Genomic DNA, 15,214 nt, shown 5'->3' with positions numbered 1-15,214 from the left:
GAGGCAGCAGTACTAACCACTGGGCCACCATTCTTCCGAGGTTTGATATTTTGATGAGTGAAATCAAGGTAGTTCGCAGATTTACTGAACTCACCGCTGTTGAATAGGGTTGCCTTGTTACTTCTCACCACTTGAGGGGTTCTAAGCAAAGTGAAAATCTGGGCATGCTTTGGAATGACTGCTTTCATTGCAGTTGACGTAATTATTTCCAAAACTGGGAATCTGATGTAATCGGCAGTGACAAGAAGCAGGTGTTCAACAGTTTGCAAATCTGCAGCACCAACGCTAACTTTAACCCATGCTCCTGCAGGTAGTTCAGACACCTTGGGAGGATCACAATGATTTGACATTGTGGTTGCTTATCATGGCAAACAAGGATGGATTTTGTATTCTACCATGGGGCGGGATTCTCCAATAATCGGCGCGATGGCCGGGACCCGGCGCCAAAAACGGCGCAGATCACTCCGGCGTTGGGCCCCCCCCCCCCCCCCCCTCAAACGGTGCAAAGTCTCCGGCCCTGAATGGGCTAGTAGCAGCGTGACGCCATTCGTGACGGCGTCACTGATGCCGGCCGGCATCACAGCAGCAAAGACGCACCCCCCACCTTGGAGACCCGGCAAGATGGCTGCCCGCCGCGCAGACCCGAGGTTCCGGGAGCACGACATCGAGGTGCTCCTGGACGTAGCAGAGGGGAGGAGGGAGGACCTGTACCCTGGACACGGCCGCAGGGTGGTCCCACGCCTCAGCCGGCACCTGTGGAGGGAGGTGGCAGAGGCCGTCAGCGCTGTGGCTCTGACACCAAGGACAGGTGCCCAGTGCCACAAGAAGGTGAATGACCTCGTCAGGGCAGCCAGGGTGAGTACCCCCCCCCCCTCCCGATGTGCGGCACCCCCCCAGGTGCAACCAACCCTAACCCTAACTTGCTGCGCACCTCTGCCAATATACGCACAACCGCTGGCCTGCATTTATACACCTGTCTAACACTGTTGCCCTTTATCCCTGCCACCCACCCGCCCGCCCCCCACAGGAGAAGCGCGCATACAACAACAGGGAGCGTGAGAGGACTGGAGGGGGCCCAGCTAATGAGAGACCACTCACCGTTCATGAGGAGAGGGCCCTGGAACTGGCAGGCGGACCCGAGGACCGGTAGGTTGCCGATGCAGAGGTCGGGGGCACCCCACCAAGTGAGACACCCACGACCCGTCCCCATTCCCCTATATCCCCCCTCCCCCATATCCCCCCTCCTCCATATCCCCCCTCCCCATAACCCCCATATCCCCCCTCCCCCATAGCCCCCCTCCCCATATCCCCCATCACCATATCCCCCATCCTCCATATCCCCCATATCCCCCCTTCCGCATACCCCCATAACCCCCTCCCCCATATCCTCCATATTCTGCCTCCCCGTATCTCCCATATCCCTCCTTCCCCATACCTCCCACATTCCCCCTCCCCATATCCCCCTCCCCATATCCCACATATCCCTCCTCCCCCATATCCTCCATATCCCCCCTCCCCATACCCCCTTCCCCATATCCCCCTCACCCATATCCTCCCTCCCCATCCCCATATCCCCACTCCACCATATCCCCCATATCCTGCCTCCCCCATATCCCCTCCCCCATATCCCACTACCCCATATCCCCCATATCAACCCTCCCCAACACCCACCCTCCCCCATATCCCCCATTTCCCCCTCCCCATATCCTCCATATCCCCCCTCCCCCAAATCCCCCATATCCCCCTTCCCCATACTACCCATATCCCCCTCCCCATATCCCCCCTCCCCAATATCCTCCATATCCTCCTCCCCCAAATCCCCCCTTCGCATGCCCCCATATCCCTCCTCCCCATATCCCCCTCCCCATACCTCCATATCCCTCCTCCCCCATATCCCCCTCCCCATATCCTCCATATACCCCCTCCCCCATATCCCTCACCCATATCTCCCTACCCCATATCCCCCTTTCCCCATACCCCAATATCCCCCCCCATATCCCCGATCCCCCATATCCTCCATATCCCCCTCCCCATATTCCCTATATCCCCCTTCCCCAATCCCCCATATCCCCCTCCCGATATCCTCCATATCTCCCCTCCCTCATATCCCCCTCCCCCATATCCCCCTCCACATATGCCCCCTCCCCATATCACCCATATCCCCCATCCCCATATCCCCCTCCCATATCCCCCTCGCCCATATCTCCCCTTGCCATATCCCTCCTCCCCCATTTCCCCCTCCCCCATATCCTCCATATCCCCCCTCCCCCATATTCCCGATGTCCCCCTTCCCCATACCCCTATATCCCCCCTCCAAAATATCCCCCCTCCCCCATATCCCCCTCCCCATATCCTCCATATCCCCCCTCCCCCATATCCCCTTTCCCCATATCCCCCATATCCCCCCTCCCCATATACCCCCTCCCCCATATCCCCCGATCACCGCCTGCGTGTCTAACCATGCATGCTGTATTGTGTATTGCAGGACCAAACGTCGAGGCACCCGTCCCTGCGGTTGCCGACCGCCCGCAGGATGCCCTAGGGCGGCCGCGAGACAGGGACGGGCCCGGCCACTCCGGCATGCGACACCCACACGACGACCCAGATCGGCCACGAGACACAGACAGGCCCGGCCCCTCCGGCATGCGACTTCCACACGACGCCCCGGGGTGGCCACGAGACAGGGATAGGCCCGGCCCCTCCGGCATGCGATGCCCATCCGACGCTCCTGGGCAGCCACAAGACAGGGACAGGCCTGGAGCAACAGGGAGACGACGACCCCGTCTCGTGCGGGTGCGGTGATGCAGGCGAGTGACACCCAGCGACGAGGGGGGCAGCCACAGGCCCCCGTCGCAGCCGAGCCAGGACAGCCCGACCCAGGATAGCCCTACCCAGGACACCACTACCCAGGACACCACTACCCAGGACACCCCTACCCAGGACAGCCCTACCCAGCACACCACTACCCAGGACACCCCTACCCAGGACACCACTACCCAGGACACCCCTACACAGGACACCCCTACCCAGGACACCACTACCCAGGACAGCCCTACCCAGAACACCACTACCCAGGACACCCCTACACAGGACACCCCTACCCAGGACACCACTACCCAGGACACCCCTACACAGGACACCCCTACCCAGGACACCCCTACCCAGGACACCACTACCCAGGACACCCCTACACAGGACACCCCTACCCAGGACACCGCTACCCAAGACACCACTACCCAGGACACCCCTACACAGGACACCCCTACCCAGGACACCACTACCCAGGACACCCCTACACAGGACACCCCTACCCAGGACACCGCTACCCAAGACACCCCTACCCAGGACACCCCTACCCAGGACACCCCTACCCAGAACACCACTACCCAGGACACCGCTACCCAAGACATCCCTACCCAGGACACCCCTACCCAGGACACCCCTACCCAGGACACCCCTACCCAGGACAGCCCTACCCAGGACACCCCTACCCAGGACACACCTACCCAGGACACTGCTACCCAGGACACCCCGACCCTGGAAATTAACACACATGACACCCCTACCCGGGACACCGACACACATGACACCGAAATACAGGACGCTGCCAGACAGTGGACGGGTGGAGACGAACCGCCACCCCAGGGGACCATGGACTCTGAGTCAGACGATGCTCACGACACAACGCCACTGCTGTCTCCAACACGTTCCACCATCGCAGAGACACTCACCTCGGTTGGGCACTTTAGTGATGAGCCGTCTGGTACACTCACTGGTGCGCACAACACAGCTGTACCGGTACAGCAGGTGGAGGTAGGAGCAGCAGAGGGGCCGGGAGGTCGGAGGGCATCCTGGTGCAAGCAAACATCTGCCGCCCAGACGGGTCCCGGGTTCTTGGAGTTACCACACCCACACATAGATACGATACAGCCACTGAACCTGGGACGAACAAAGAGGATGACGGCCGGCTTGCGACGGCTGCAGACACACGTGGAGAAGTGCGCCCGTGTCCAGGAGCTGGGAGTGGTGCTGGTCATGCGTGCCACCCAGGTCGAAACCGGTGGAGGCAATGGGTGCGACGGTGTCAGACATGGGGAGCAGGATGCGACACCTGGGGCTTTCCGTGCAGGCGGCGTCTGTGGCCCAGGACATGGCTGCCCCCTCACAGGAAGCCATGAGCCGGAGCCAGCGGCAGATGGCAGAGGTGCTCAATGCCTGTCTCAGCAGGCCAGGGCCCAGTCTCAGCAGGCCATCGCTGAGGGCATCAGCGCCATTACCCATGTGCTGGCCGGCGTCGCCCAGACACAGACAGGGATGGCCAACTCCTTGAGCTCCATGGCTGCAAACCTGCAGACCCCTGTCGATACCAGCGCGGGCCTCCAGGACTGGCAGCGCCAGGTGTCGGAGGGGGCGTCAGATGGCCGGTCCGTTCGCACCCCCGGCCCTTGTAGAGGTCCGGGGGCCATCGGGCACCCTGAGGGAGGAGGAGGTGCTGTGGTCCGTCCCAGGTCCCCCTGTAGGGGAGGTCCCGGAACACCGCAACACCTCGGACTTCCCCCCTTCCGTCCCAGGTGCATCTGGTGGGCAACGGGCAGGACAGGCTGGCAACTCGCCATCCCAGTCGCCCGAGCCGCAGCCTGGCCCATCTAGGCCGGGCCGCCCCAGGAAACGGCCGCCAAAGGGATCCCGGGTCAGAGGGCAGGAATCACAGGAGTGCACCTCCAGTTCTGCTGTACCGTCTGGGGAGCCACCTAGGCATAGTCAAAGGGCCCGTAAGGCCAAACAATTAGACACAGTGTAAGTTGGCACGGGTGCAGGGCACAGACGAGTTATCGGGACTAGGGCACGTGTACGGACTGTTTGTTATTAAAATCACTGTCACACCGACAGAATCTGACTTTGTGCTCTGTCCAAAGTGTGCGGGGGTGTTGTGTGCGTGGAGCGCCAGTGTGTGTGAGGGGTGGTCTTACGTCGACCCCAGGTGAGTGTGCCCCCCCCTCTCCCCGGGTTACCCTCGCCATCCCCCCGGGCAGAGGACAGGACTGTGCGCTACAGTGTCACGGACGCTTGCAAGGATGGTCCGGGTGGATGGTGGTACTGTGGCCATGGGTAAGACATCGTCCAACGATGTGGAGCCAGGAGCTCATCGCAGAGTGGGTCGTCATTATGCTCCATGGCCTGCGATAGACACGCGTCCACCCGCAACTGTGTGAGCCTGGCCCGTTGTGCCACAGGTGGATCTGCAATGGGGTGGTGGTGTGCATGCGGGTGGGGTGGGTGTTGGTGGTGGGTGGGTGGGGGGGTGGGTGAGGGTGTTGGTGGTGGGTGGGTGGGGGTGTGAGGGTGTTTGGATGTCGCCATGGTGTGCGGTGTGTGCCCCTACTCGCCGATTCCCACACCCTCTTAGTCAGTGAACCGGGCGGCTATCAGCCTGTCCCGTGCCCGCAGGCCCAGCCGGTATTGGTGGGCAGACTCCTGCCCATGTCCAGCCCGTCTGCCCTGACCATTTCCCCCATCCCCCTCATCTGGGGAGGACTGCGCTTCTTCCGGCTGCTCCTCCACTCCACCCTCCTCTGCCTGCGGCACATCGCCCCTCTGCACGGCTATATTGTGCAGGACGCAGCACACCACAATGATGCGGCCGACCCTATTTTGCGGGTACTGGAGGGCCCCCCCAGAGCGGTCCAGGCATTTTGAGGGCGCCAAAGCATCTCTCTACCCTTGTAGCTGCATGGGCATCATTGTAGCTGTTCACCGCGTCATTCTGTGGCCTCCGTATAGGCACGACCGCAACGGGTAATCCCTGGCGCCCAGCAACCAGCCCCTCAGCCAGGGGTGGCATCCTTCGAACATGCCGGGGATGTAAGACCGCGACAAAACGTATGAGTCATGTACACTGCCCGGGTACCGGGCGCAGACGTGCAGGATCATCATGCGGTGGTCGCAGGCCACCTAGATGTTCGTGGATTGGGTTCCCTTCCTATTGGTTAACACGTCCCTGTTATCCACAGGTGGCCGCACGGCGACGTGCATCCCATCGATTGCGCCCTGGACCATGGGAAACCCGGACACGGCAGCGAATCCCACGGCCCGGGCATCCTGGCTGTCCCGGTCCACAGGGAACTGGATGTAGCGGTGCGCCATGGCATATAGGGGGTCTGTCACTGCCCGGATGCACCGGTGCACCGATGTCTGCGAGGACAGGACCCCACTCGGCGCGTGGAATGACACCGTGGCATAAAGGTTCAGGGCCACCGCAACCTTGACGGACACGGGGAGAGGGTGTCCTCCCCCAGTGCCACGTGGTGCCAGGTGTGCCATCAGGTGGCAGATGTGTGTCATGGTCCCCGGCTCATCCTGCATTCCTGGTCCGTGAGGTCCTGGTACGACGAGCGTGGCCGGTATACATTGGCCTCCACGGGCGTCTCGGTCGCTGTGGCGCCACAACCTCCTCCGCCCCCTCCTCGTGCTCCTCCTCCTCGTCGTGCTCCTCCTCTTCTTCGTGCTCCCCCTGCTCCTCCTCCTCGTCCTTTCGGGCGGGTGTCCCTCCAGCCTGGGCGGCAGCCTGCGCTGCCTCACTGGCACGCTCCTCATCCTCCTCCTCCCCCAGGGCAACATGTAGAAGAGCGGCTGCCGCCACGGCAGCCAACATCGCAGGCTGATCAGAAAGCAAGGCGGCCTGCGGAGAGGGGAGGGGGAGAACGACGACATGTCATCATTGTCCGTACACCACCCCCCCCACCCCCCCCGCAGCCAGGTGCCATGGGCTGCATGGGCGTGACTGTTGCAACCTGGCACCTGGCCAGGCGGATGACCTCCCTTGCCCTCGATCCCCCTCCCCGGCACTCGCCCTCTCCCTCCCTCCCTGGCACTCGCCCCCTCCCTGGCACTCGCCCTCACCCTAGCACTCGCCCTCACCCCGGCACTCGCCCCCTGCGTGGCACTCGCCCTCAGCCCCCTCCCTGGCACAAGCCCTCATCCCCCTCTCCGGCACTCGCCCTCACCCCACTCCCCGGCACTCGCCCTCTCGCCCCCTCCCCGGCACTCGCCCTCACACCGGCACTCGCCCTCACCCCACTCCCCGGCACTCGCCCTCAGCCCCCTCCCTGGCACAAGCCCTCATCCCCCTCTCCGGCACTCGCCCTCTCCCTCCCTCCCTGGCACTCGCCCCCTCCCTGGCACTCGCCCTCACCCTAGCACTCGCCCTCACCCCGGCACTCGCCCCCTGCGTGGCACTCGCCCTCAGCCCCCTCCCTGGCACAAGCCCTCATCCCCCTCTCCGGCACTCGCCCTCACCCCACTCCCCGGCACTCGCCCTCTCGCCCCCTCCCCGGCACTCGCCCTCACACCGGCACTCGCCCACTCCCAGGCACTCGCCTTCACCCCTCTCCCCGGCACTCGCCCTCAGCCCCCTCCCCAGCACTCGCCCCCTGCCTGGCACTCGCCCTCAGCCCACTCCCTGGCACTTGCCCTCACCCCGGCACTCGCCCCCTGCCCGGCACTCGCCCTCTCGCCCCCTCCCCGGCACTCGCCCCCTCCCTGACACTCGCCCTCACCCTAGCACTCGCCCACACCCCGGCACTCGCCTCCTCCCCGGCACTCGCCCTCAGCCCCCTCCCCGGCACTCGCCCTCTCGCCCCCTCCCCGGCACTCGCCCTCACCCCCCTCTCGTCACTCGCCCTCTCGCCCCCTCCCCGGCACTCGCCCTCACCCCTTCATCCTGGAACTCGCCCTCCCCCCTCCCTGGTACTCGCCCTCTCCCCCCCTCCCTCACACCAGCACTCGCCCTCTCGCCCCCTCCCCGGCACTCGCCCTCACCCCTTCATCCCGGAACTCCCCCTCCCCCACCTCACCAGCACTCGCCCTCTTCCCCCCTCCCTCAATCCAGCACTCGCCTTCTCCCCCTTCCCTGGCATTCGCCCCCTCCCCATTACCTGGCACTCTCCCTCACCCCCTCATCCCAGCACTCACCCTCTCCCCCCTCCCTGGCACTCGCCCCCTTCCCCCCTCCCCGGCATTCGCCCTCTCTCCCCTCCCCGGCACTCAACCACTCCCCGGCATTCCCCCTCACCCCCTCACCCCAGCACTTGCCCTCACCCCCTCATCCTGGCACTCACCCTCCCCCCCCCTACCCGGCACTCGCCCTCTCCCCCATCCCCGGCACTCGCCCTCTCCCCCCTCCCCGACACACGCCCTCTCCCCCCTCCCCGGCACTCGCCCTCTCCCCCCTCCCCGGCACTCGCCCTCTCCCCCCTCCCCGGCACTCGCCCTCTCCCCCCTCCCCGGCACTCGCCCTCTCCCCCTCCCCGGCACTTGCCCTCTTGCCCCTCTCCGGCACTCGCCCTCTCCCCCCTCCCCGGCACTCGCCCTGCAACCCTCCCCGGCACTCGCCCTCTCCCCGGCACTCGCCCTCTCCCCCCTCCCCGGCACTCGCCCTGCACCCCGGCACTTGCCCTCTCCCCCTCACCCCGGCACACGCGCTCTCCCCCATCACTGGCACTCGCCCCCTTCACGGCACTCACCCTCAGCCCGGCACTCGCCCTCACCCCTTCACCCCGGCACTTGCCCTCTCCCCCTCACCCCGGCACACGCCCTCTCCCCCCTCCCTGGCACTCGCCCCCTCCCCGGCACTCGCCCTCACCCCTTCACCCCGGCACTTGCCCTCTCCCCCTCAACCCGGGCCTCGCCCTCTCCCCCCTCCCAGGAATTCGGCCTCTCCCCCCTCCCTGACAATCGCCCTACCCCCCCCTCCCCGGCACTCGCCCTCTTCCCCCTCCCTCACCCCGGCACTCCCCCTGCCCCCCCCCTCCCTGGCACTCCCTCTCCCCCTTCCCCGGCATTCACCCTCACCCCAGCATTCGTCTTCTCCCCCATCCCCGGCACTCGCCCTCTTCCCCCTCCCCGGCACTCGGCCTCTTCCCCCTCCCCAACGCTCGCCCTACCCCCCCCTCCCCGGCACTCACCCTCTCCCCCCTCCCTCACCCCGACACTCGCCCTCAGCCCTTCACCCCAGCACTCGCCCTCTCTCCCTCACCCCGGCACTCGCCCTCTCCCCCCTACCTGGCACTCGCCCCCTCCCCGACACTTGCCCTCACCCCTCCCCGGCACTCGGCCTCTCAACCCCTCCCCGGCACTACCCCTGCCCCCCTCCCAGGCACTCGCCCTCTCCCCGGCACTCGCCCTCTCCCCCATCCCCGGCACTCACCCTCTCCCCCCTCCCCGGCACTCGGCCTCTCCCCCCTCCCCGACACACGCCATCTCCCCCCTCCCCGGCAGTCGGCCTCTCCCCCTCCCCGACACTCGCCCTACCCCCCCCTCCCCGGAACTCGCCCCCACCCCGGCACTCACCGTCTCCCCCCTTCCCGGCACTCGCCCTCTCCCCCCTCCCTCACCCCGGCACTCGCCCCCATCCCCGGCACTCGCCCCCATCCCCAGCACTCGCCCTCTCCACCCATCCCCGGCACACGTCCTCTCCCCCCTCCCCGGCACTCGCCCTCTCCCCCCTCCCCGGCACTCGCCCTCTCCCCCTCCCCGGCACTTGCCCTCTTGCCCCTCTCCGGCACTCGCCCTCTCCCCCCTCCCCGGCACTCGCCCTGCAACCCTCCCCGGCACTCGCCCTCTCCCCGGCACTCGCCCTCTCCCCCCTCCCCGGCACTCGCCCTGCACCCCGGCACTTGCCCTCTCCCCCTCACCCCGGCACACGCGCTCTCCCCCATCACTGGCACTCGCCCCCTTCACGGCACTCACCCTCAGCCCGGCACTCGCCCTCACCCCTTCACCCCGGCACTTGCCCTCTCCCCCTCACCCCGGCACACGCCCTCTCCCCCCTCCCTGGCACTCGCCCCCTCCCCGGCACTCGCCCTCACCCCTTCACCCCGGCACTTGCCCTCTCCCCCTCAACCCGGGCCTCGCCCTCTCCCCCCTCCCAGGAATTCGGCCTCTCCCCCCTCCCTGACAATCGCCCTACCCCCCCCCTCCCCGGCACTCGCCCTCTTCCCCCTCCCTCACCCCGGCACTCCCCCTGCCCCCCCCCTCCCTGGCACTCCCTCTCCCCCTTCCCCGGCATTCACCCTCACCCCAGCATTCGTCTTCTCCCCCATCCCCGGCACTCGCCCTCTTCCCCCTCCCCGGCACTCGGCCTCTTCCCCCTCCCCAACGCTCGCCCTACCCCCCCCTCCCCGGCACTCACCCTCTCCCCCCTCCCTCACCCCGACACTCGCCCTCAGCCCTTCACCCCAGCACTCGCCCTCTCTCCCTCACCCCGGCACTCGCCCTCTCCCCCCTACCTGGCACTCGCCCCCTCCCCGACACTTGCCCTCACCCCTCCCCGGCACTCGGCCTCTCAACCCCTCCCCGGCACTACCCCTGCCCCCCTCCCAGGCACTCGCCCTCTCCCCGGCACTCGCCCTCTCCCCCATCCCCGGCACTCACCCTCTCCCCCCTCCCCGGCACTCGGCCTCTCCCCCCTCCCCGACACACGCCATCTCCCCCCTCCCCGGCAGTCGGCCTCTCCCCCTCCCCGACACTCGCCCTACCCCCCCCTCCCCGGAACTCGCCCCCACCCCGGCACTCACCGTCTCCCCCCTTCCCGGCACTCGCCCTCTCCCCCCTCCCTCACCCCGGCACTCGCCCCCATCCCCGGCACTCGCCCCCATCCCCAGCACTCGCCCTCTCCACCCATCCCCGGCACACGTCCTCTCGCCCCTCCCCGGCACTCGCCCTTTCGCCCCTCCCCAGCACTCGCCCTCGCCCCCCCCTCCAAGGCACTCGCCCTCTCTCCCCTCCCCGGCATTCACCCTCTCCCCCCATCCCCGGCACTCGCCCTCTCGCCCCTCCCCGGCACTCGCCCTTTCGCCCCTCCCCAGCACTCGCCCTCACCCCCCCTCCAAGGCACTCGCCCTCTCGCCCCTCCCCGGCATTCACCCTCTCCCCCCTCCCCGGCACTCGCACTCTCCCCCCTCCCTCACCCCGGCACTCGCCCCCATCCCCGGCACTCGCCCCCATCCCCGGCACTCGCCCTCTCCACCCATCCCCGGCACACGTCCTCTCGCCCCTCCCCGGCACTCGCCCTTTCGCCCCTCCCCAGCACTCGCCCTCGCCCCCCCCTCCAAGGCACTCGCCCTCTCTCCCCTCCCCGGCATTCACCCTCTCCCCCCATCCCCGGCACTCGCCCTCTCGCCCCTCCCCGGCACTCGCCCTTTCGCCCCTCCCCAGCACTCGCCCTCGCCCCCCCTCCAAGGCACTCGCCCTCACGCCCCTCCCCGGCACTCGCCCTCTCCCCCCTCCCCGGCACTCGCCCTCTCCTCCCTCCCCGGCACTCGCCCTCTCCTCCCCTCCCCGACACTCTCCCTCTGCCCCCCTCCCGGCACTCGGCCTCTTCCCCCTCACCGGCACTCGCCCTCACCCCGGCACTCGCCCTCTCCCCCTCACCCCGGCATTCGCCCTCTCCCCCTCACCCCGGCACTCGCCCTCTCGCCCCCTCCCCGGCACTCTCCCTCTGCCCCCCTCCCGGCACTCGCCCTCTTCCCCCTCCCTGGCACTCGGCCCCACCCAGGCACTCCCCCCCACCCCGGCACTCGCCCTCGCCCCGGCACTCGCCCTCACCCCCTCATCCCGGCACTTGCACTCTCCCCCTCACCCCGGCACTCGCCCTCTCCCCCCCTTCCCGGCACTCTCCCTCCCCCCCCCCCCCTCCCCGGCACCGCCCGTCACTTCTCCTGCGGCCACCCCACGCTGTGCCCTACCTCCGCGCTGTACTGCGTCAACCATCAGCACTGGTTGACGCCGTTATATAAGATGGTTTAATTTACGCCGGCGTGACTTCGGCCCATCCAGCCGGGAGAATTCGGGCAGCCCCGGGGTCCATAGCGTCGCGCCGGTCCCCGCCATTCTCTGAGGCAGGCCGCGCGATTCACGCCTTGCCGATTTTTGGAGGGTCGGAGAATTGGGAGGCTGGCGGAGGCGCGATTCACACTGACCCCCGGCGATTCTCCTACCCGGCGGGGGGTTGGAGAATCCCGCCCCAGTCAATTCCTGGGAGCTGTACCTTTATCCTCAGGAGTTGTTTGGCTTTTGCAATTACCTGGTGAAGTTCATGTGATGCATTGACAACACATTCCTTCAATGGGTGTGGAGTGACAGTGCTGTTTTTGTGTAACATAAGATCAGGTATGGTTGCAAAAGTGAGCCCATTTTGAACATCGTGAAGACCTTGCAGTGTGTGAGCGATTTTGTCTCGATCATGTCTTTCTAGTCTTGTGATCCCATAGCCATCGTACACTGTTGTAATGTTTCAACTTGTTTTGTTGCTGCTCTGCTGTCAGTTAATTTTCTAACTTTGGCACCACATTTAGGTTTACCTCGTGAATATGTTGTTCAGCAGACTGATTCACATGATGAGTAGGATGTCACGAAAGATAGTCCGCTGGGTTGAGCTTGTTTGGCTGATATTCAACTCGGAAATCGTACTCTTGTAGTTTGAGTATCCAACGCTCTACTGGATAGGCTTATGAGTGGTCTATGGTTGGTTAAATGACTTCAAACTGACTTCCATACAAACAGATGAAAATGTAAGGTACTTCATGTGATTGAGAGCGCTTCTCTCTCTGCTGTGAATATCATTGCTCTACTGGTGTTAGGAATTGACTTGCCATCGCAACAATTGATAGTTTCTGTGGTGAATGTATAATTACTGGTAATTCACCAGTGCACTGTGTTATGTTATTAACCCTGTGGGCTCTACCTCTGGGCCGTTGTGTGGTTTCACCCACAGGTGATATGTTGGGGCATGTAAGGGCTCCGCCCATGGCTCCACCCCCTTTACAGGAAGTATAAGAGCTGCTGATCTGCGGGGCCGCCTTCAGTGTTGTACCGGTCACAGGCAGGCTCAGTTCTAAACTGATTAAAACCACGGTTTACTTCTCCACGTGTCATTGAGTGAATTGATGGTCGCATCAATTTAATCAGCTTAAAATACTACTATGGAATCAGCCCTCAAACCATCTCCCTCGCCTCTGGGTCGCACTCGGTGCAAATCCAAGGGTGCACTACTGCAACACTAGCAATACAGGGCGCTGAGTACGCTAATTTCCAACTATATGTGCTCCCAGACCTCTGCGCTCCTCTCCTATTGGGACTTGACTTGCAGTGCAACCTCAGGAGCATAACTCTTAAGTTCGGGGGGCCCCTGCCCCCGCTCACCATATGCAGCCTCACGACCCTAAATATCGACACCCCCCCCCTCTTCGCAAACCTCACCGCCGATTGCAAGCCAGTAGCCACCAGAAGCAGGCGGTATAGCATGCAGAACAGGACGTTCAATAGGTCCGAAGTCCAGCGTCTCTTGCGGGAGGGGGTCATAGAGGCCAGCAATAGCCCCTGGAGAGCTCAGGTGGTGGTCGTCAAGACCGGGGAAAAGTTCCGGATGGTGGTTGATTACAGCCAGACCATTAACCGGTTTACGCAACTCGATGCGTACCCCCTTCCCCGGATTGCAGACATGGTAAATCAGATCGCGCACGACCACGTGTTCTCCACGGTGGATCTGAAGGCTGCATACCACCAGCCCCCAATCCGCCCAGAGGACCGCCACTACACGGCGTTTGAGGGAGACAGCCGCCTTTTCCATTTCCTCCGGGTCCCCTTTGGCGTCACAAACAGGGTTTTGGTGTTTCAACGAGCTGCTGACCTGCAGGGCCACCTTCAGTGTTGTACCGGTCACAGGCAGGCTCAGTTCTAAGCTGATTAAACCCACGGTTTACTTCTCCACGTGTCTTCGAGTGAATTGATGGTCGCATCAGTTTCCTTGCTTGAGAACTGCACCTGAGCCAGCCGGGTTCGCGTCCATGATTATTTGGGTGGTTTTGTGGTGATTGTGGCATTTGTGCAATTTGCTGACAACTATTGTATGACCTGGTGTACAGCCTGTTTGTGCGATGTAGACTCTCTCCCACTTGGTGGTCTCTTTCGTCAGATCGAGTGCGGGGGGGGGTGGGGGGGGGGGGGGGGGACTGGACTCTGAACTTCCTGCATGTTTGTAGGATCTACAGCATTTCCGTGGCTCTGGTGACACTCTTCACCTCTGAACCCATAACCGAAGAATTTTATTCTGCTTTCATTGACCAAGCAGTCTTTGTTCAAGGTAAGGTTACATTGTCTAAGGCATTGTAAGTATGCCTGTAGGCATGTTCCATTTCACTTTCAGTGTCACCGTAGATGAGAATGTCATCACTGATGTTCAACATGCCTTCAAATCCTTGAAGTGCAGACTGTCTCATCTGCTGAAATACGTCAGCTGCTGATTTGTCCCCAAAGTTGAGCCTCTTGTATTGAAAAAGTCTGCTGTGAGTGGAGAATGCTGTAAGATGCTTTGATTCTTCTGCTAGCTACATTTGATGGCAACCTACATGAAGGTCAAGTTTAGCAAAGTGCTTAACATCATGCACTTTCGCTATGATGTCATCAATTGCCGCTATCAAGTGTCTTTCTCATTGTAATAATAATATATCAATAATAGCTTATTGTCACGAGTAGGCTTCAATGAAGTTACTGTGAAAAGCCCCTAGTCGCCACATTCCGGCGCCTGTTCGGGGAGGCCGGTAAGGGAATTGAACCCACGCTGCTGGCCTTGCTCTGCATTACAAGCCAGCTGTTTAGCTCACTGTGCTAAACCATTGTATGGTTTGATTTGCTGATTGCATATCAATGTAGATTTTAATCTGGTTCTCACTCTTGGGTTTCTTGATGACCTGTATGGGTGAGACACAAGGCCCAGGCCTTCGGCACAACTTTCCTAATAGTTGCTGAAAAAAAGAGATTTTTGTTGAAACGTTTTGTCTTTCACTCATCAGAACAATTCGCAGCTGATGGTTGTCAGCATAATTCTTAGCACACTGGCGATTGTTTAGCAAATATTGTCCAATCATAGAATCACATCTAATGATAGACACTGGGATAGATTCTCCGCATCCTCGCGCCGAAATCGCGGACGGCGTGGGGGCGGAGAATCCATGTTCCCGCAAGACATCAGGACCGGCACCGGTTCCCCAATTCTGCGGGACCCAAAAATCGGCGTAGTCGGGGAGTACGCCGCACCACCTGGGACCTGCCTGGGGCCATTCCCAGAGGCCCGCTCAGCCATTCTCCGCCTCCGATGGGCCGAAGTCCCGACGGCATGGAACTAACGTGCTCTACCCGGTCTGGATATTCGCGTGGC

This window comes from Scyliorhinus torazame, chromosome 1 (genome assembly GCF_047496885.1).
Source record: "Scyliorhinus torazame isolate Kashiwa2021f chromosome 1, sScyTor2.1, whole genome shotgun sequence".
NCBI classification, from domain to species: domain Eukaryota; kingdom Metazoa; phylum Chordata; class Chondrichthyes; order Carcharhiniformes; family Scyliorhinidae; genus Scyliorhinus; species Scyliorhinus torazame.
The sequence above is the reverse complement of the archived record's forward strand: the minus strand, read 5'-3'. Positions refer to the sequence as shown.